This window comes from Anopheles nili, chromosome 2 (assembly GCF_943737925.1).
Source record: "Anopheles nili chromosome 2, idAnoNiliSN_F5_01, whole genome shotgun sequence".
Taxonomy (NCBI): Eukaryota; Metazoa; Arthropoda; class Insecta; order Diptera; family Culicidae; genus Anopheles; species Anopheles nili.
The window spans coordinates 70,707,502-70,721,537 of NC_071291.1; positions in this window are offsets into that span (position 1 = coordinate 70,707,502).

Genomic DNA, 14,036 nt, shown 5'->3' on the forward strand with positions numbered 1-14,036 from the left:
TATTGTATTATTATTATCATCGTTTGTCGCTAATTAGTCGCAGCTGCCCGGCGAGAGGCAATGAGAGGAAGAAGGAAAAAAAAACCCAACGCGCGAGGAGCGAGGCTTGTTTGTTTCTGTTTTCGATTTTGCGGTACCGCGGTACCGTTTCGCTAAATGCCGCTCTCTCACAACTCAAGTCATCTAAACACTCTAAAGTATTACTAGCGAGAGGGCTCGAAAAATGGATGCGAACTGAACTTCGGTCGGCGGCGAAAGCAGGGCTTCGAGATGAGGGGGGACGTGTGCGAGAGAGAGAGGAAAGAGAAAAGAGAAAGGAAAAACCTATTTGTGATATCGTATGTAATAAGTTTTAAATGTAATAATATTGTCGGTAGCGAAACAAAAAAGGGACACACCGAGAGCGGCAGCGGAGACACACTGACACACGTACACGTACCAAAACGCCCCTCCCGGGAGGGGCGCACGTAGGCTAGGGCGAAAGCCACCACCCCCAAGAGGGGTAGGATAGTGAGCCAATAGAGAGAAAGCGAGACAGCGAGCGAAGTTGTAGAAACAGTGTTTAAATTAATGAATGAAAGTCCCCGAAAAGCTCAAACGCAACCGGAATAAAGGAAAGAAGGATATGAAACATTAAAACTGAAGCATATTTTTTTTATTTATTTATTTTCTTTTTTTTTGTCTTTTTCGGACCGTTGTTGAACTTTTATTGTTCGCCTGTGGCGCGAGATGAGAAGGAGGGCGTCGAGTTGACCACGAAAGAATAGGAAAAGCACTCAAACACAAACACGTACACACAATTGCATTTTAATTATAGCTCTTTGTTTTTGCTGCTCTCCGCCTGTTGGGTTGGATTCCGTTCGCCCCTTTTTGCCCCTTGTGACGATAGAGCCTTTCCCTAGAGGGTGGTTTTTTGGTACGGGGGTCCGGAAGGAAATGAATTTCCTCGTACGACGGCGACAGGTTTTGTGGTTCACTGTCCACTGCCATCCGTCAGATGGCCATTCGTTTTGGTGGGGAAATTATTTCAAATAAATAAAAACGCAAAACGATAAAGAGATGAAGGGAGATGAATGAGAGTAAAATGCGGAAAAAAAACGACATGAAACAGAAAATCGAAGCTCGCAGAGAATAAAGTTCCATTTGCTGGAGGGATAATTAAGGCACTAAATGGTACGCCGCTGGCTGGCCCGATCCTTGCTCCTTGTCCTCCACCTTCTTCTTCGTCTCCTGCCGTTTGTCGCCGTGTGATGGAATCAGTGTCATGTGTTCCTAACCCCATTTTCCGTCCTCGCGGCGTCAGCAGGGCTTCCTTAATTAGTTTGCCATCCCTGCCTCGGTTCCGGAGTTTGCCAAGATGTGTGTGCCTCTGTGTGTATGTGGGTGTGCGTGTAAGTGTCGGAATGGCATGTGGGGGGACCTCCCCCGGTGTGTGTGTGTGTGTGTGTACTCGCCGGCATGTAATTATTATTTAAATTATTTATTCACTACCTATTTAACGAAGGTCGAAGATTTTCCCGGTAAACGGGGCGCGGCGTACAAGGACGAAGCTGTTGGGCGTTTCGGTATTATCCAGCTCAACACATGAGTAACACACACACACACGCACCATACACACGCACAAACACACATTCGCATACACACACAGACAGGTAGTATGGAATTAGTGAGGCAGATAATTGCAGTTTAAAACAAACCGACACCACGACAAGGACTGAGAAAGTGAAAGAGAAAAAGGAAAACCCACAGCGAAAAGGGCAACATTGTGTGTAGCGGGGCAAAGGAAAAACGGAGGCACGCCGATGTAAAAAGCTAATGTAAGCGAACGATTTGTAAATAGACGGTAGCTTAAAGAAATGTTAAACACGAACAGGACAAGAAACTGCACAAAAATTAAGAGATAAAAAAAAGCGGAGACAGAAACACGCAAACACGCTCACACAAACGTAAGCTCGAAGGAGGTTCGCTCCCCGAAAAATGGGTTATCAGCGGAAGGTGTTGGTAGCGCATCGGGAAAATGGGACGGACCCCGAGCGATGGTTCATTTTCGATCAGACTGAATTAGCGAGTAGCGAAACGGGCGAGGCGGGAAGGTGGCGAAGGCACGGAAAAGGCGCGAAAAAATTATCGAAAACATGCTTAAAACCATAGCTAGCGTTGAGAGATACAAAATTTGGCAATAATTTAGGACGGCACACCGAAAGAGCAGACGAGAAGGAACGCGCAATGGGCTCCTCAATGGGATATGATACCGATTCTAATGCAAGCAAAACAAACAGAGAACCAAACATAAAAAAAGCTCCACAAAAAATACTCCCTTCTCACACACATACACACACGCATCCACACATATGGCCATGTAAATACAAGGAAAAAGGCAGCAGCGAGTAGAAGTTGCGTAAATAGGCGAAACGGACGGAAATCGATTAAATAGAGCGAAGCTAGAGTAAAGAAATCACACGGACAAACCAAAAATAACGCTACAAGAAACAAACACGAACAAAAGCAAAAGAACAAAAAAAAAATAAACGAACACTCGCAAATAAAAAACCGGATGTTACTAGTGAAATTAGAACGCAGACGCTTTGGAGGAAAACAAACAAAAAAAGACAAGAGGAAAAAGGAAAAAAATATACACAACTCGCCCCACCGTCCTCACCGGGGGGACGTGGGACAAAAGTGGCCAAACCAAGCAACCAAGAAGGAATAAAAAAATACAAGCAAACATAATGAAACGCAACAACTAGAACTGTTAAATTCTGTTCCGCAAGAGGTTTAAGCTAGAAAGGGGTGTTATGCTTTTCGTTTTTATTTTCGGATAGATACTTCCAGCCGGCAGGCCTTTCTTTTTTCGTTCGACACCGCTCGGTTTCAGTTCCGCGATCGTGTCTTCGTTTCGCTAGGTTTTGCAATTAGCGTCAAATCGAAGCCGCAAAATAGCACTGAAAGAAACTGCAGGTGAGGCAACTAAGAAGCAAAGAAACGAGAATAAAAAAACACACGTTTTCCAGTCAGCAAAGTGACCGTTCGCGCTGCAGAGATAAAGTAAAGCAAATGCAAACAAAAAACTCGAACAAACAAATAAAAAATAAAACAAAACACACTCCTATAGTACGCGAACAAACAAAGTCAAGTGTATGTAACAAAATAAAAAAAAAAACGCCTCCGCTAGCCGCTGAAATGCGCCATTGCCTGCTCGGATGGGAACGAAGAAGAAGAAAACCGTGCATATACATATAAATAAATATATTTTAGGACTATAAAAGCGACGCGAAAACGAGGGTGGTATATATAGGGGGAAAACTGACAAAAAAGATATACATATATATACACACATTATATATATATTAAAAAAAAACAAAACGAACGGCTAGAGCGAGAATGATATGGTTCACAATAAACCGACAAAGCGAAACCGAAGGAGAAGAAAACACGTGAATAAAAGAAAAAAACTAATTAACCAAACATAACAACGACTCGCTGCACCGCGTATTTTTTTTATGTTACCTTTATGCTCATCACACCCCGTAGAAGTGGAGCCCGGGAATGTGGGTTGTCCAGCGGGCCGTTGTCATCGCCAGCAGGTGGATCACCGGTGGGTGGTGGTTGGGTGGCCATTGGAAGGGTTTCCGGTCCGTCGTCTCCCGCTCCTCACCGGTGTCGCGGTCGATCGTCACCTCATTTCTGGCGTTTGTTTGTTTGTTTGTCGCTGCGTTCGATTTCCGCTCGTGTTTCGTCTAGGTGGAGGTTGGCTTGTTGTTGGTTTTTTGTCTTTCTTTTGTTGTTTGCCTCGTTCGTTTGTATTGTTTCTGTCCGATCGTTCGACGCTCGTGGGTGAAAGTTTCCCAACTGACCGCCACCCGCGGCCAAATGCGACACAAAACCCGCGTTGGGCGAGGTAAGTGTGAATATTTTAAAACTGTATCACTTTTTATGCGCACTCCCCAGTCCCCGGGCTGTCGTCGGTTCTCGCCGATGTGGGTCACTGTGCGCCGGGGCCGGGAAATGGGGCTTATCGGTGTCATGGGAAATTTGGGGCTTAAGTTTTTTTTGGTCGGTGCGAGGGAGCAACCAATTTCGCGTGCAATTGTAACCCCCGGAGGCGTTCGCAAAATAAGGCTTCCGTGAAAGAAATCGATGAAAGGTAAGCCCTTCGCTCTGGTATTTGGAAATGACTCACCAAATGCACCGACCTTCCTCTGGTGTAAGCCGTACGGTACATAAACGCACACGCACGCCTGTGCGGAGTATTATGCCTGATTTCAGCAACTCATCGCAAAAACAACCATGTAACTGAGCTCGCGTTTTAATGCACTATATCTCGTTCTATTCATTTTCACAGAGCCCCGGGTGCCGAATGCAATATTAAAGCCACCCGTAGCATCCCCAGCTGTCATCCGTGAGAAATGAACCCGCCGCCCTAAACAAAGCCCGCGTCAAATGCTGCCCACGCGTTCAGAAAAACGCCATTCTAAATTCTCTAGTTCGTTAAAGCCGCTTAAGCCTTTCGGTTTGTGTGTGCAAGTTTTTCGCAAACGGCCCATCCGGGTGGAAAAACGGTGGTTGAAAAACGCCGACAACGCACGGCACATCACCTCAGCTGCCTGTGAGCCTCCGGGGGATTGCAACCGGACGCGAAACTCGCGCCATCATCGCCGGCGGTGTAAGTAAATATTGACTTTTAATTAAAACCTAATCTGAGCCCCTGCTTCGGTGCTTGGTTGTGTGCGCTGTGTCGTTTGTGCGTGGGCTCTGCGAATCGGATGCAGACAGGGAGAAGGCTTTTTTTTGTTGTTGATCGTCGCCTCGAATGTTTGCTGGCCAGAGTGAACCTCCAACCGGTAGCTTCTTCACGGTGGAACGCGTCTCCGTGCGTTACTGCGCCGTCAGGTACATTGTAGCTGACGCAGGTGCCCGGAGCTGCCGGAAGTGGGCCACGAGCACCTCTCGTCCATCATCAACACCATCCGTGCTGCTTGAGGCTGACGAATTCGGTTATGGTTAGTAGTTTTCCACCACTCCTAACCACACTTTTCCGCGGGATGGTGGCGTTTGCGTGTGCGCGTATATATTTTTTTGTCTGTCGTGTGTCTGCTGATGCCACGGGTACCGTACCGTGGTTCCACGTCGGTACTGCTGCTCCACGGTTGGGCAGGTTCACCCAGCACAATGTCTCCTGCCAGCTTGTTGGAGAGCCCGGACGAAAAAGAGACCGAGGCCACAGGCACATGGGGCTGCGGGTATAATCCATGCATGCGTTCCAGCCCGTTGGCCAAACGACCGAACGGACGGAGGCAAACAACAACACGATCTACAAGCGACGGTCCGGTTAACCTTCGTTCCGCCGGACGCCAAGTAATAGTCTTTTTATTTGCAGCCTGCAACACTGGCACCCGTCCCCGAGGCCTCCGGGACGGGAGCCTGCCGGTCCGGTTTGAGAGGATAGCGGGGAGAAGCGAATAAAAAAAAAACGAGAGAACCTACCCTATCTGCTGCAGTTGAATGAGATCGAGAGCAGGCTCTCGGTGTATGTGGAGCGGCACGGCACAAACCCGATCAAGGGCAGACGGCGTTGGGCTTTGGTATGGGCCCTGCAAAAACTGCACTCGCAACCGGCGGTGAATGCGTTCCCAGTTGCGGTTTTAGGCAGGAAAAGGAACACAACCCAACGACCTGGCACGATGTCGACCCAACTTCGTAATGAACTGAGCGTGCCCAACGGTGTAACGCCCGTGTTCGTCGTCCAATAGTCCTTTTTTTTTACGTTTGCATACGGATTCAACTGCCGAAAACGTCGAATTTGCCCAGAGAGGGAGCGAAAAGTTCTGATGCAGCTCGAAAAATCCACCAGACACTTGCACTCCGGCGCACATGCATCTATAATCAAACTGCAGCAAAAACTGGCCCCAAAAACTGAGCTTAAAGTGGCACCTCAATGGGAGGCACGTGTTGGGGTTTTTCGTCCTGCCCATTACTCCTGCAGCCCCCACTCCAGGCTCCAGTGGGTCAACATTTCCGTCCGCAATCGGAGCTTTTGATTGCGAAAGTTTGTCACAATCACCGACGCAGGGATTGCGGTCTGGAAATCCGGCACCGGGAGTGCGAACAGAGACGGCCCTCCTGACATCAACGGTTACAAACTGCAATTATCCGCAAGCTTCAAGCCACCGGCAGGACTTTTCGGGATGAACTTTGGGCGCGCTGGTAACGTGAGATTATCTAGCTTCCTTTACAACGGGCCAGTCGTGTCAATCAGTGGCTAATTATGCGCTGCATTGGCAGGAGTTAGCGGACAAATTACCCACCCCAAAAGGTCCCGGGATGATTCATCGGTTGATAAAAGCGCACGGGATTACGTGCGCGGGAAATGGTGGTGATTAGAGCTTACTTCTGAGGTTCCCAGATGATATATTGGTGATGGCAATGGCACGAGGTAAGCGCGATTGTTCGTGACATCCGTCAAATCGTACGCGGTCGGGGTGCAGTCGTCTCATCGAAAGATGGCTTTTCGGGGCTGGCTTATCTACGAAAGCATGGTCGCAGGTCAATTAACCACGTTCGTTCTCAGCTCGCTGGATCTTGCTAGAAATGGTAGCATTTTTGACCTCCACTTGGCCAGCTCGTCCCATCAGATGTCCGTCCGGTTGGGTTTCGGTTGATGCACGAGCACGCAGCTGATAAGAGAAAACCAAGCCGCCACCGTATTCAAATATGTCAAATATGTCATCCGTGTCCGACCGATCAAGATACGGGAATGGACCAGCCCGGGTCACGACGATCCCGCGGAGGGCTGATAACTAAAGACGGCAACCCACGAGGGCAGAGGGCCCGCATTCATAAACCGATCGATTTTACGTTCGCGTGCTTTTTTCTTCCTCTCTCTCTCGGTCGGTTAGGCGGTACACCCAGCCTTGCGGTGTTATGCGGCAAAATCGATATTTTCCTTGTCAGCGTAAATTGATGAATTTTAACCTGACACATGGAGCCCCCCTAACCGGACGACGACGTGACAGCTCAGGTAGCGAGGACCCCATGACAGCCTTGGGAAGAGCGCACGGAAGCGTTGTCAGGGCTCCCCATTCGAAAGCATCATTTCACTTTTCGCATCGCTGTAGGCCTTGGCTTCACGTTCACGGCTAGGTTACGAGAAAAAAAAAACACACCAGTCACCGGTTTAAGCGTTCGGCGAGAGTATAGCAAAAAAAAACCCAAACGGGAGGGCAGAAAAAAAACGAGAAAAAAATCCGCCCAGCAGCCAGTTTCCGATGAGGTAAGCAATAATGGTGGCCCTATCTGCAGGACCTAGAGCGGAGTGGCCCCATCAGACTGGGCGTTATCGTCACACGGTACGCGCCCTCAGGATGGTATGAAAAATGATCGACCAGAAATGACCGCATTAGCTGAACGCGCCCTGGTTTTTCCCCCCAGCGTGCGTGTGCGTGCGTACGCAAACCGCGATGGTTCGCAAGAGAGATAAGTGCACACCGAAGACGGCTATTATGGGGGGAGGGCTTTTCTTCTGGTGGCCCTTCGAGACGCGAGCCGGTCAACCGGGCATGCCGAAATGCCTTCCGTAGTGGATGGGGTAGCACGGTGGGGGCAAATTATAGGTGTAAAGGAGAAGGACAAGCGCGTCCATAGACCGGACAGCAGCAGCAGCAGCAACAACAACAACGGCAGCCAGCAAAACTTCAAGCGAACGGAACGATCCACCGTCGCGCGGGCTCAGGAATTGAGTTTTTATTTTAATTTCCTCCCTTTTCCTACGCGAGCGTTCCCGTTCCCGTTGGCCGTCCTGCTTCAGCGGTCCATTTCAGGTTATTCTACAACCCCACTTCCCTTAGGGCCTTCCCTGACCGCTGCCGGGGACATCAGGTTTTTTTTGCTGTCTTTCTTATTTTAATTTTTATTACATAAAGGTAATGGTGGTAATAAAATATATAAACTAGTTTCTTTTTCTTTCTCTTCCTCAGGCTGGCGGTTCAGGGACGCGCGGGGGTATGTGTGTGGGGGGAGGATATAGGCTACCTTTCTTCCACCTGGCCTGGCCACCATCAAGGGTTGTTACGCATCGCAGACACAACACACCCCGCGGAAAGGGCGATTATCATATCGGAACCGATTGGATTGGGGGTCATCAGTTAGCCCTCGGTTCGGGTTGAAGTTGGAGGCTCAGGCAGTGAGGCTTTAATGCGCCTTTCACCAACCACCACCGGCCGCGAATGGGTCGCGATGGCCGCGAAATAACCGACACTGCCTACGAAAAGGATGATGGATTGTTTCGATGTCGGGATGTGGGAGCGACCGGGAAAGTGTTTCGGTTGATTAGTTTGCGGTTTTTTGTTGTTGCCTCTGCCGTTGCTCAGGTGGCACTCTGTTTGTTGAGTCGATCGCGGGGAACGATCGCTTAAAAGCGCCCTAGGACCACGGAGAATAGTAGGGACTTCGATTAGTTAGCTTCAGCAGCGGCTTTTAGCAGTCGATAAGGTTTAATCAGCGAATGTTTTTTTTTTACCGTGAGGAACTCGGGCGAGAAAAAAAAAACAAAATTTTGTAAACAACCCGTCGTGGTATTGGGGCCGGAAAATGGGAAACGTGCCCCGATAATGCATCTCGCCGTATCACGCCATTAGATCGCCTTGGGATTGTGTTCAAAGGGCCCGGTCTTGTGTGGAAAGATCGTGAAACATGTGTCGCATTTCTCGGAAATCGCGGTGTGCCGTTTGTTGTTGATTCATGCTAGTTTTGAGTGATGTTTCGTGTTTTGTTTGCGCGTGTGTACCCGTGTGTGTGTGTGAGTGGTTTAGTTCGTTTTGTGGAGCAGCAGATGAAGCGATGCCGCCATCGTACCAGCGGGTAAGTGGTTCTTTTTGATGTTTGTTACATAATTATTTCGTTTTAAGTTTTTGCTTACTTGTCCTACTTTAGGTCGGGAGGGAGCTTAGAACATTTTTCGCATAGCATTGATCTGTAGTGGGGTTGTATTTTACCGTCCAATTGTGGGCCTTTAGTAGGAGTTTTGCAGCTGTACTTGGCGATGAACGGTCTAGAATACAATTTGTTTCATTCTTAATTCATTCTAAATGTGCACTACTAAAACTAGTCACTTTTTTACATCATAACATCTCTTCAGTAGAGCTCCAAAATCAGCTGACATAATAGACTCATTCTTGATACCAAATGAAAATTTTGCCTCAAGAATCTTGGGGATTTTTGAATATTTTCTCATCATATCGATCCACCAGACGATCGTCTGGGATTCCGGAGATCGTGATCATGATGCCCACGTTTTAGCAATCTCAGTTTGTGTGAGTATGTTTGTGAGGCAGATATAGGAAGGCAGAAGAAAAATAAAGAGACCTAAAAGAAAGAGCATGTACATGGCAGCATTTTTATCGTTGCCCGATTCTCGCGCACTCCCGACCCCAGACATCTGAGGAAAAGGACCGCGGCTCGGTTGTGGCTTCATTTACGGTAGGTCCGGACAGGATTCCGGCACCGCCAAATACGTGGGACGTCGTAATTTTTGTCGCCATACCCCGAACCGGGCGCGAGCGCGCACGCCAGCAAAGAAGGATGGCCGCGCCTCGGAAGGGACCAAAATCGAATTCGTTCTCGCGTTCCCGGATGGCCCGCACCGTTCCCGCCATTGCCGCGACGATCCATTAAGTTTGGAAACGTGTTAATTAAAAGAAAAAGTAATTATTATTTTTCCCCTTTTTGCTCTTTCTCTTGCGCGATCGCGAGCCCCGGTGCTGGATGCTGCGCCCGGGAACTGGATGCCTTTTAATACACAGGCTCCGTGTGTTGTTTTCTTTTTGTTATCGAGCATTATTACGGCCGCCGTTGTGGAGCGTACGAGCGAGAGAAAACGAGTGGGAGGCGTACCGGAGAATATTCGAACACCGGCAGGCAGGATCGGGAAACCCAGAAGGAGATAAATGAGCGGGTTTCGTCTTTTTAACATTTTTTAGCGTCCGTTGTGACGATTGTCTGTCGCGGGACTTTTTTTTTTGGTCGGTTCCCTTCCTGGGTCGGACCGGCAGCCTCTTGAGATTTGGATTAGACGACGGGGTTAGGAAGCTCGGCTAGGGAAGTACGATAGAAACGGAACAATGTATCCTAGCAATGGGTGGATGCGGATCAAACGAGAGATTTTTTGGTCCATTGTTACGGCGTGAAGGTGGTTCGTTTTTATTTTTCGTTGGTGTTATCTCGTTCCGATGATGGGAATGTCAATGTTGCTTCACTTTCCTCGAATGGAAAGTGACGTTAAAGAAAAGGGGGAAAAATGTTAACGAAGGAAGTAGTATCGTTTCCCTTCGGTTTTATCTTGAGTGGCTTTCACGATGATTTATGGGTATGCTTGAAAGCGTTCGGATACACCGATTGACATTAGTTTAAATTACACGAGTTTTGAGTTGAGTTTAATTAATATATTATAGGCTGGTTGCGCGCGCGTTAAAGCGAAGGTTTACCCGTTGCGATTCAATAATAGTAATGCTTTTCCGAGCAAAAAAAAGGAACAAGAAAAACAAATCTCATCTCATAAGTGTACGCCAACCGCAGTGTTTTTCCAGCCCGTTGCATGATAACATGGCCCAAACGCAATGGCATTTTCTTTTTGTCTCCTTCCGCCATCATCCATAAGGAACAAACCCCCATTGCTCCCATAAACGTTAACGGCCCGAGGAGCTTCCGGCTCGAGGCCGCGAGAAAGACGGCAAAAATGAGACAGTTTCCGGCGAGTGTGAGGGGAAAAGTCAACAAACCGAAAACCCGGCGAAGCGACCGCCCACCACCCACGTAATGGGTGTAATGGGCCAAAAGTCGAACGCCATGGTACGCCCTACCGCGGCCAAGGCGCCGATGCGAGGCAGTGCAGTCGTAGGTCGTAGGTTCTAATTGTTATTACCTTCCGGCCAGGGCGTGTTACAGCGTGTTCCCGGTGTTTTCAGCCGATATTCGGAGGGCGCTCCTTTTGGGGAGTGTTTTTTTCTTCTGTCGCTACTTCCGCTCTTGACTCTCGCCCACGAAAGAGCAGCGTTTCGGGATCTCGCCTCCTTCCGGTCGTTGTCTTGTGCTCTATGTCCCATGAGAACGCAAACGGCCACGGCTTGCTTCCGTCCGTCCTGGCCGTGTTCGGGAAACAACTTTCGGTAATTGAATGTATCAAAGTTTTATGCCGAGGCGACCAACGAAATGGAGCTACAAAAATTGGAAGCAAGATCGGATTACGAATAAAAAATACACCAACCTGCCCGGGAACCGCAAGCCCCCCTGTAGCGAGATTCTTGAAAATGGCTCGTAAAAAGGGTATATTTAGAAGTTTCGGTACTTCGTTTATCGCTTAAAATTCATTACACTCTCGGGCGCGGCTGGGAAGAAGGGCAGAAGGTGGCCCGTTTTCAATTATTACCGGTGTTTCGCGCGGCGTATGCCGATTAAGGCAGTAATGTCCTTGGAGGGTGTTGGCGCGAACGGGCATCAAATTAAAATATACAAAAAAGTAAAAAAAAGAACTCACCATTTTCATACACGCGTTGTTGGGATGGAGATTTTTTTTCTCGCACCCTTCTATTCAAATGGGATTGTTTTTCCCATAGTCTAACCCTTCGAAACCTTCGCTCGACTCGATGAAGATGTCGCCCGGGATGTTGAGATTCATCCGATAGGGAGCCGTTGGTTTTAAAAATTCCCATCCCAAACTGTAACCGTATCGCAGGCGAGTCTAATTTAGTGCTGCGTTAATAAAATAATTAGCCCGATCACCATCAAAATCCGGCCGGTGCATTTTTTGGCGCTCGGTAATAAAACAACGAGTCCCATTCCGAGCCCGGGGTAGGTTTATCGGTCAGTAATCTTTCGAAGATCCACCAAAAGATCTCACCCTTCGCTTTGCACCATTCGGAAATGTCAAATTTCGGGCCAATTTTTCTTCCCAACAGATGTCATCTCGCGGGCAGTAAAACCAGGCGAGGCTGGAGCACATTTTTTCCATAAGCTTGCAGTATCGTATATAATGTGGCTTCCATCTTCCTCTCGGCTCGGTGTCGGATAATCGGTCAACGTTAGCCGGGCAGATAAGCGTGGTGAGTGAAGATCCGAAAAACGGTTGACTCTCGGTGATGGGGGATGAATTCCAGAGGCCTCAGCGAAACCTGAGCAAGTCAGGAGAGCAGCAGCTCGTCCGTTGGTGTTGGATCGTGGAAGCGAACGGAAGAGACATCTTATCGCGTAGCACGTCATATTTATCATCGGTACCACTTCACTATCGTCCGCTTTGGTGGAGTTGGGCATGCGAGCGAACCGTTGCCGTCGCGGCCAAGGTGAAACCAACCGCTTGAAGTTGAAGATCATAAGGTCTAAAAAGAGAGGAACCTCGTACGCAAGCCGCATACACCCCATCAGGGGCCACGCGTGTAGCGCAGCCCCCGGGGTTCGAGCCGGGAATCATAACATTTGCATTTTATGGCAGCGTGTTGCCCGGGTACTGGCCTTCTGCCTTCAGGTTCTCGGTTGCTGCAGCCATGGCCAAGGTGGTGGTGTTGCGTAAAGGCGGCGGATGCGCGCTGCAGATGAAGATATCAGCCGGTTTTTTTTCTCGTTGTCATTTATATTTTGGGATTGTAAAAAAAAAGGCCAACCGGGAGAGCCAAGTAGAAAACCCACTCCCGAGGCCTGGTGTCGTTTTGGTTTTGTTGTTTTGTGGCCCGTGGCAGATGGGCTGGTAGAAGAGTTCTCGGGTCTGATGGGGGAAGTCGTTGGTGTGGCGTCGCTAGAACTCTGTTAGCCACACGTTCGTGAGTTCTAAGTAGAATGGTGTAGCGGGTTCTAGCCGGTGTCGAGCTAAATTCTCCTTTTCACTGGTCCAGCGGTCCCGTGAAGGACAAACCAAAGTACCGAAGCTCGTATTTTGTGCATTTTACGCGTCATTTTACAATGAGCCGGGCTCGGTGGTTTGGATTTCGATTTGGCTTTCGAGCTGCTCAATGCTACGAGAGCATAAAATGAAATTCCTTTAGCACAGCTTAAAGGCAGATGAAACAAGAGCCACGTTCTGTAATGCTGGGAATGTTCTAACCTTTGCTGGCGTTTAATTGAAAATGTAATTTAGAAATCAAACGATCAACTTTAGATTTTCCTTGCGATGGTCTCAACACGTTGAAGAATGTTTTTGGCAAATAATTTCGCCGATGGTTTGTCATCTCGTAAAGTTGGACTCGTCCCCGGTACGTGCTGCAATTCGAAAATTATAAGCCAAATGGAAAATGGTTCCCCGAACACCGCAAGAAAGACCCATCTCGTTCGGGCGAGGTTTTGCTGTCGCTAGCCTTTTTCTGCGTGGTGGTGTGGTGAATTTTCGAGCACTGGTTTTCATTTCTCTCAAGTCCCGATCGCGATTGCTTTTGCCTTGCGCTCGTCTAAGCGAAATGCCAACCCTCTAGGGATGCGGAAAAATACAGCAAAAAGCACTCCGGAGAGCGAATGTGCCGGGAACTTGGACCGTTTGGTGTATTTTTGGATGCGAAACCTACGGCACCTTTATTATGGCGAGCTTGCTTGTCCGGCGGTCTGCCTGCCTGGGACACTATTGAGCCATCGGGGACAAGGGTCAAGCCTGTCGTCGATCGATTTTCATTTGTTTTCAATTTCTTGTCCACGTAATGGTTTTTGGTGTTTTTCGCCCGTCCGTGCGGCCTTTTTCCCTTCGCATGAGCGGTTTCGGGACAATGCGCCGAGTAGGCAAGAATCGGCCGTTTGCCGGGTGAAAGTGGATCGCATTTAGTGCGGGTTTAGTTCCTTAGCCGGCTACCATCTCCATCTAAAACGGTTTCGGTAAGCTACTATTGACCGGCAGCACGCGGGCTTGATTTTCCCAAACGTCCCGGACGCGAAGAGTAGCACGCGTTGGAGGGGGATAAAAATTTGGCGGACGGAAGAAAACCTTTGAAACAAAACCAGCCGACAAAAAAAGGACTCTTGAAAGCACTCTCGTTTAAAGAACGGATGGAAAGCGGCTCGGAGGACGCACT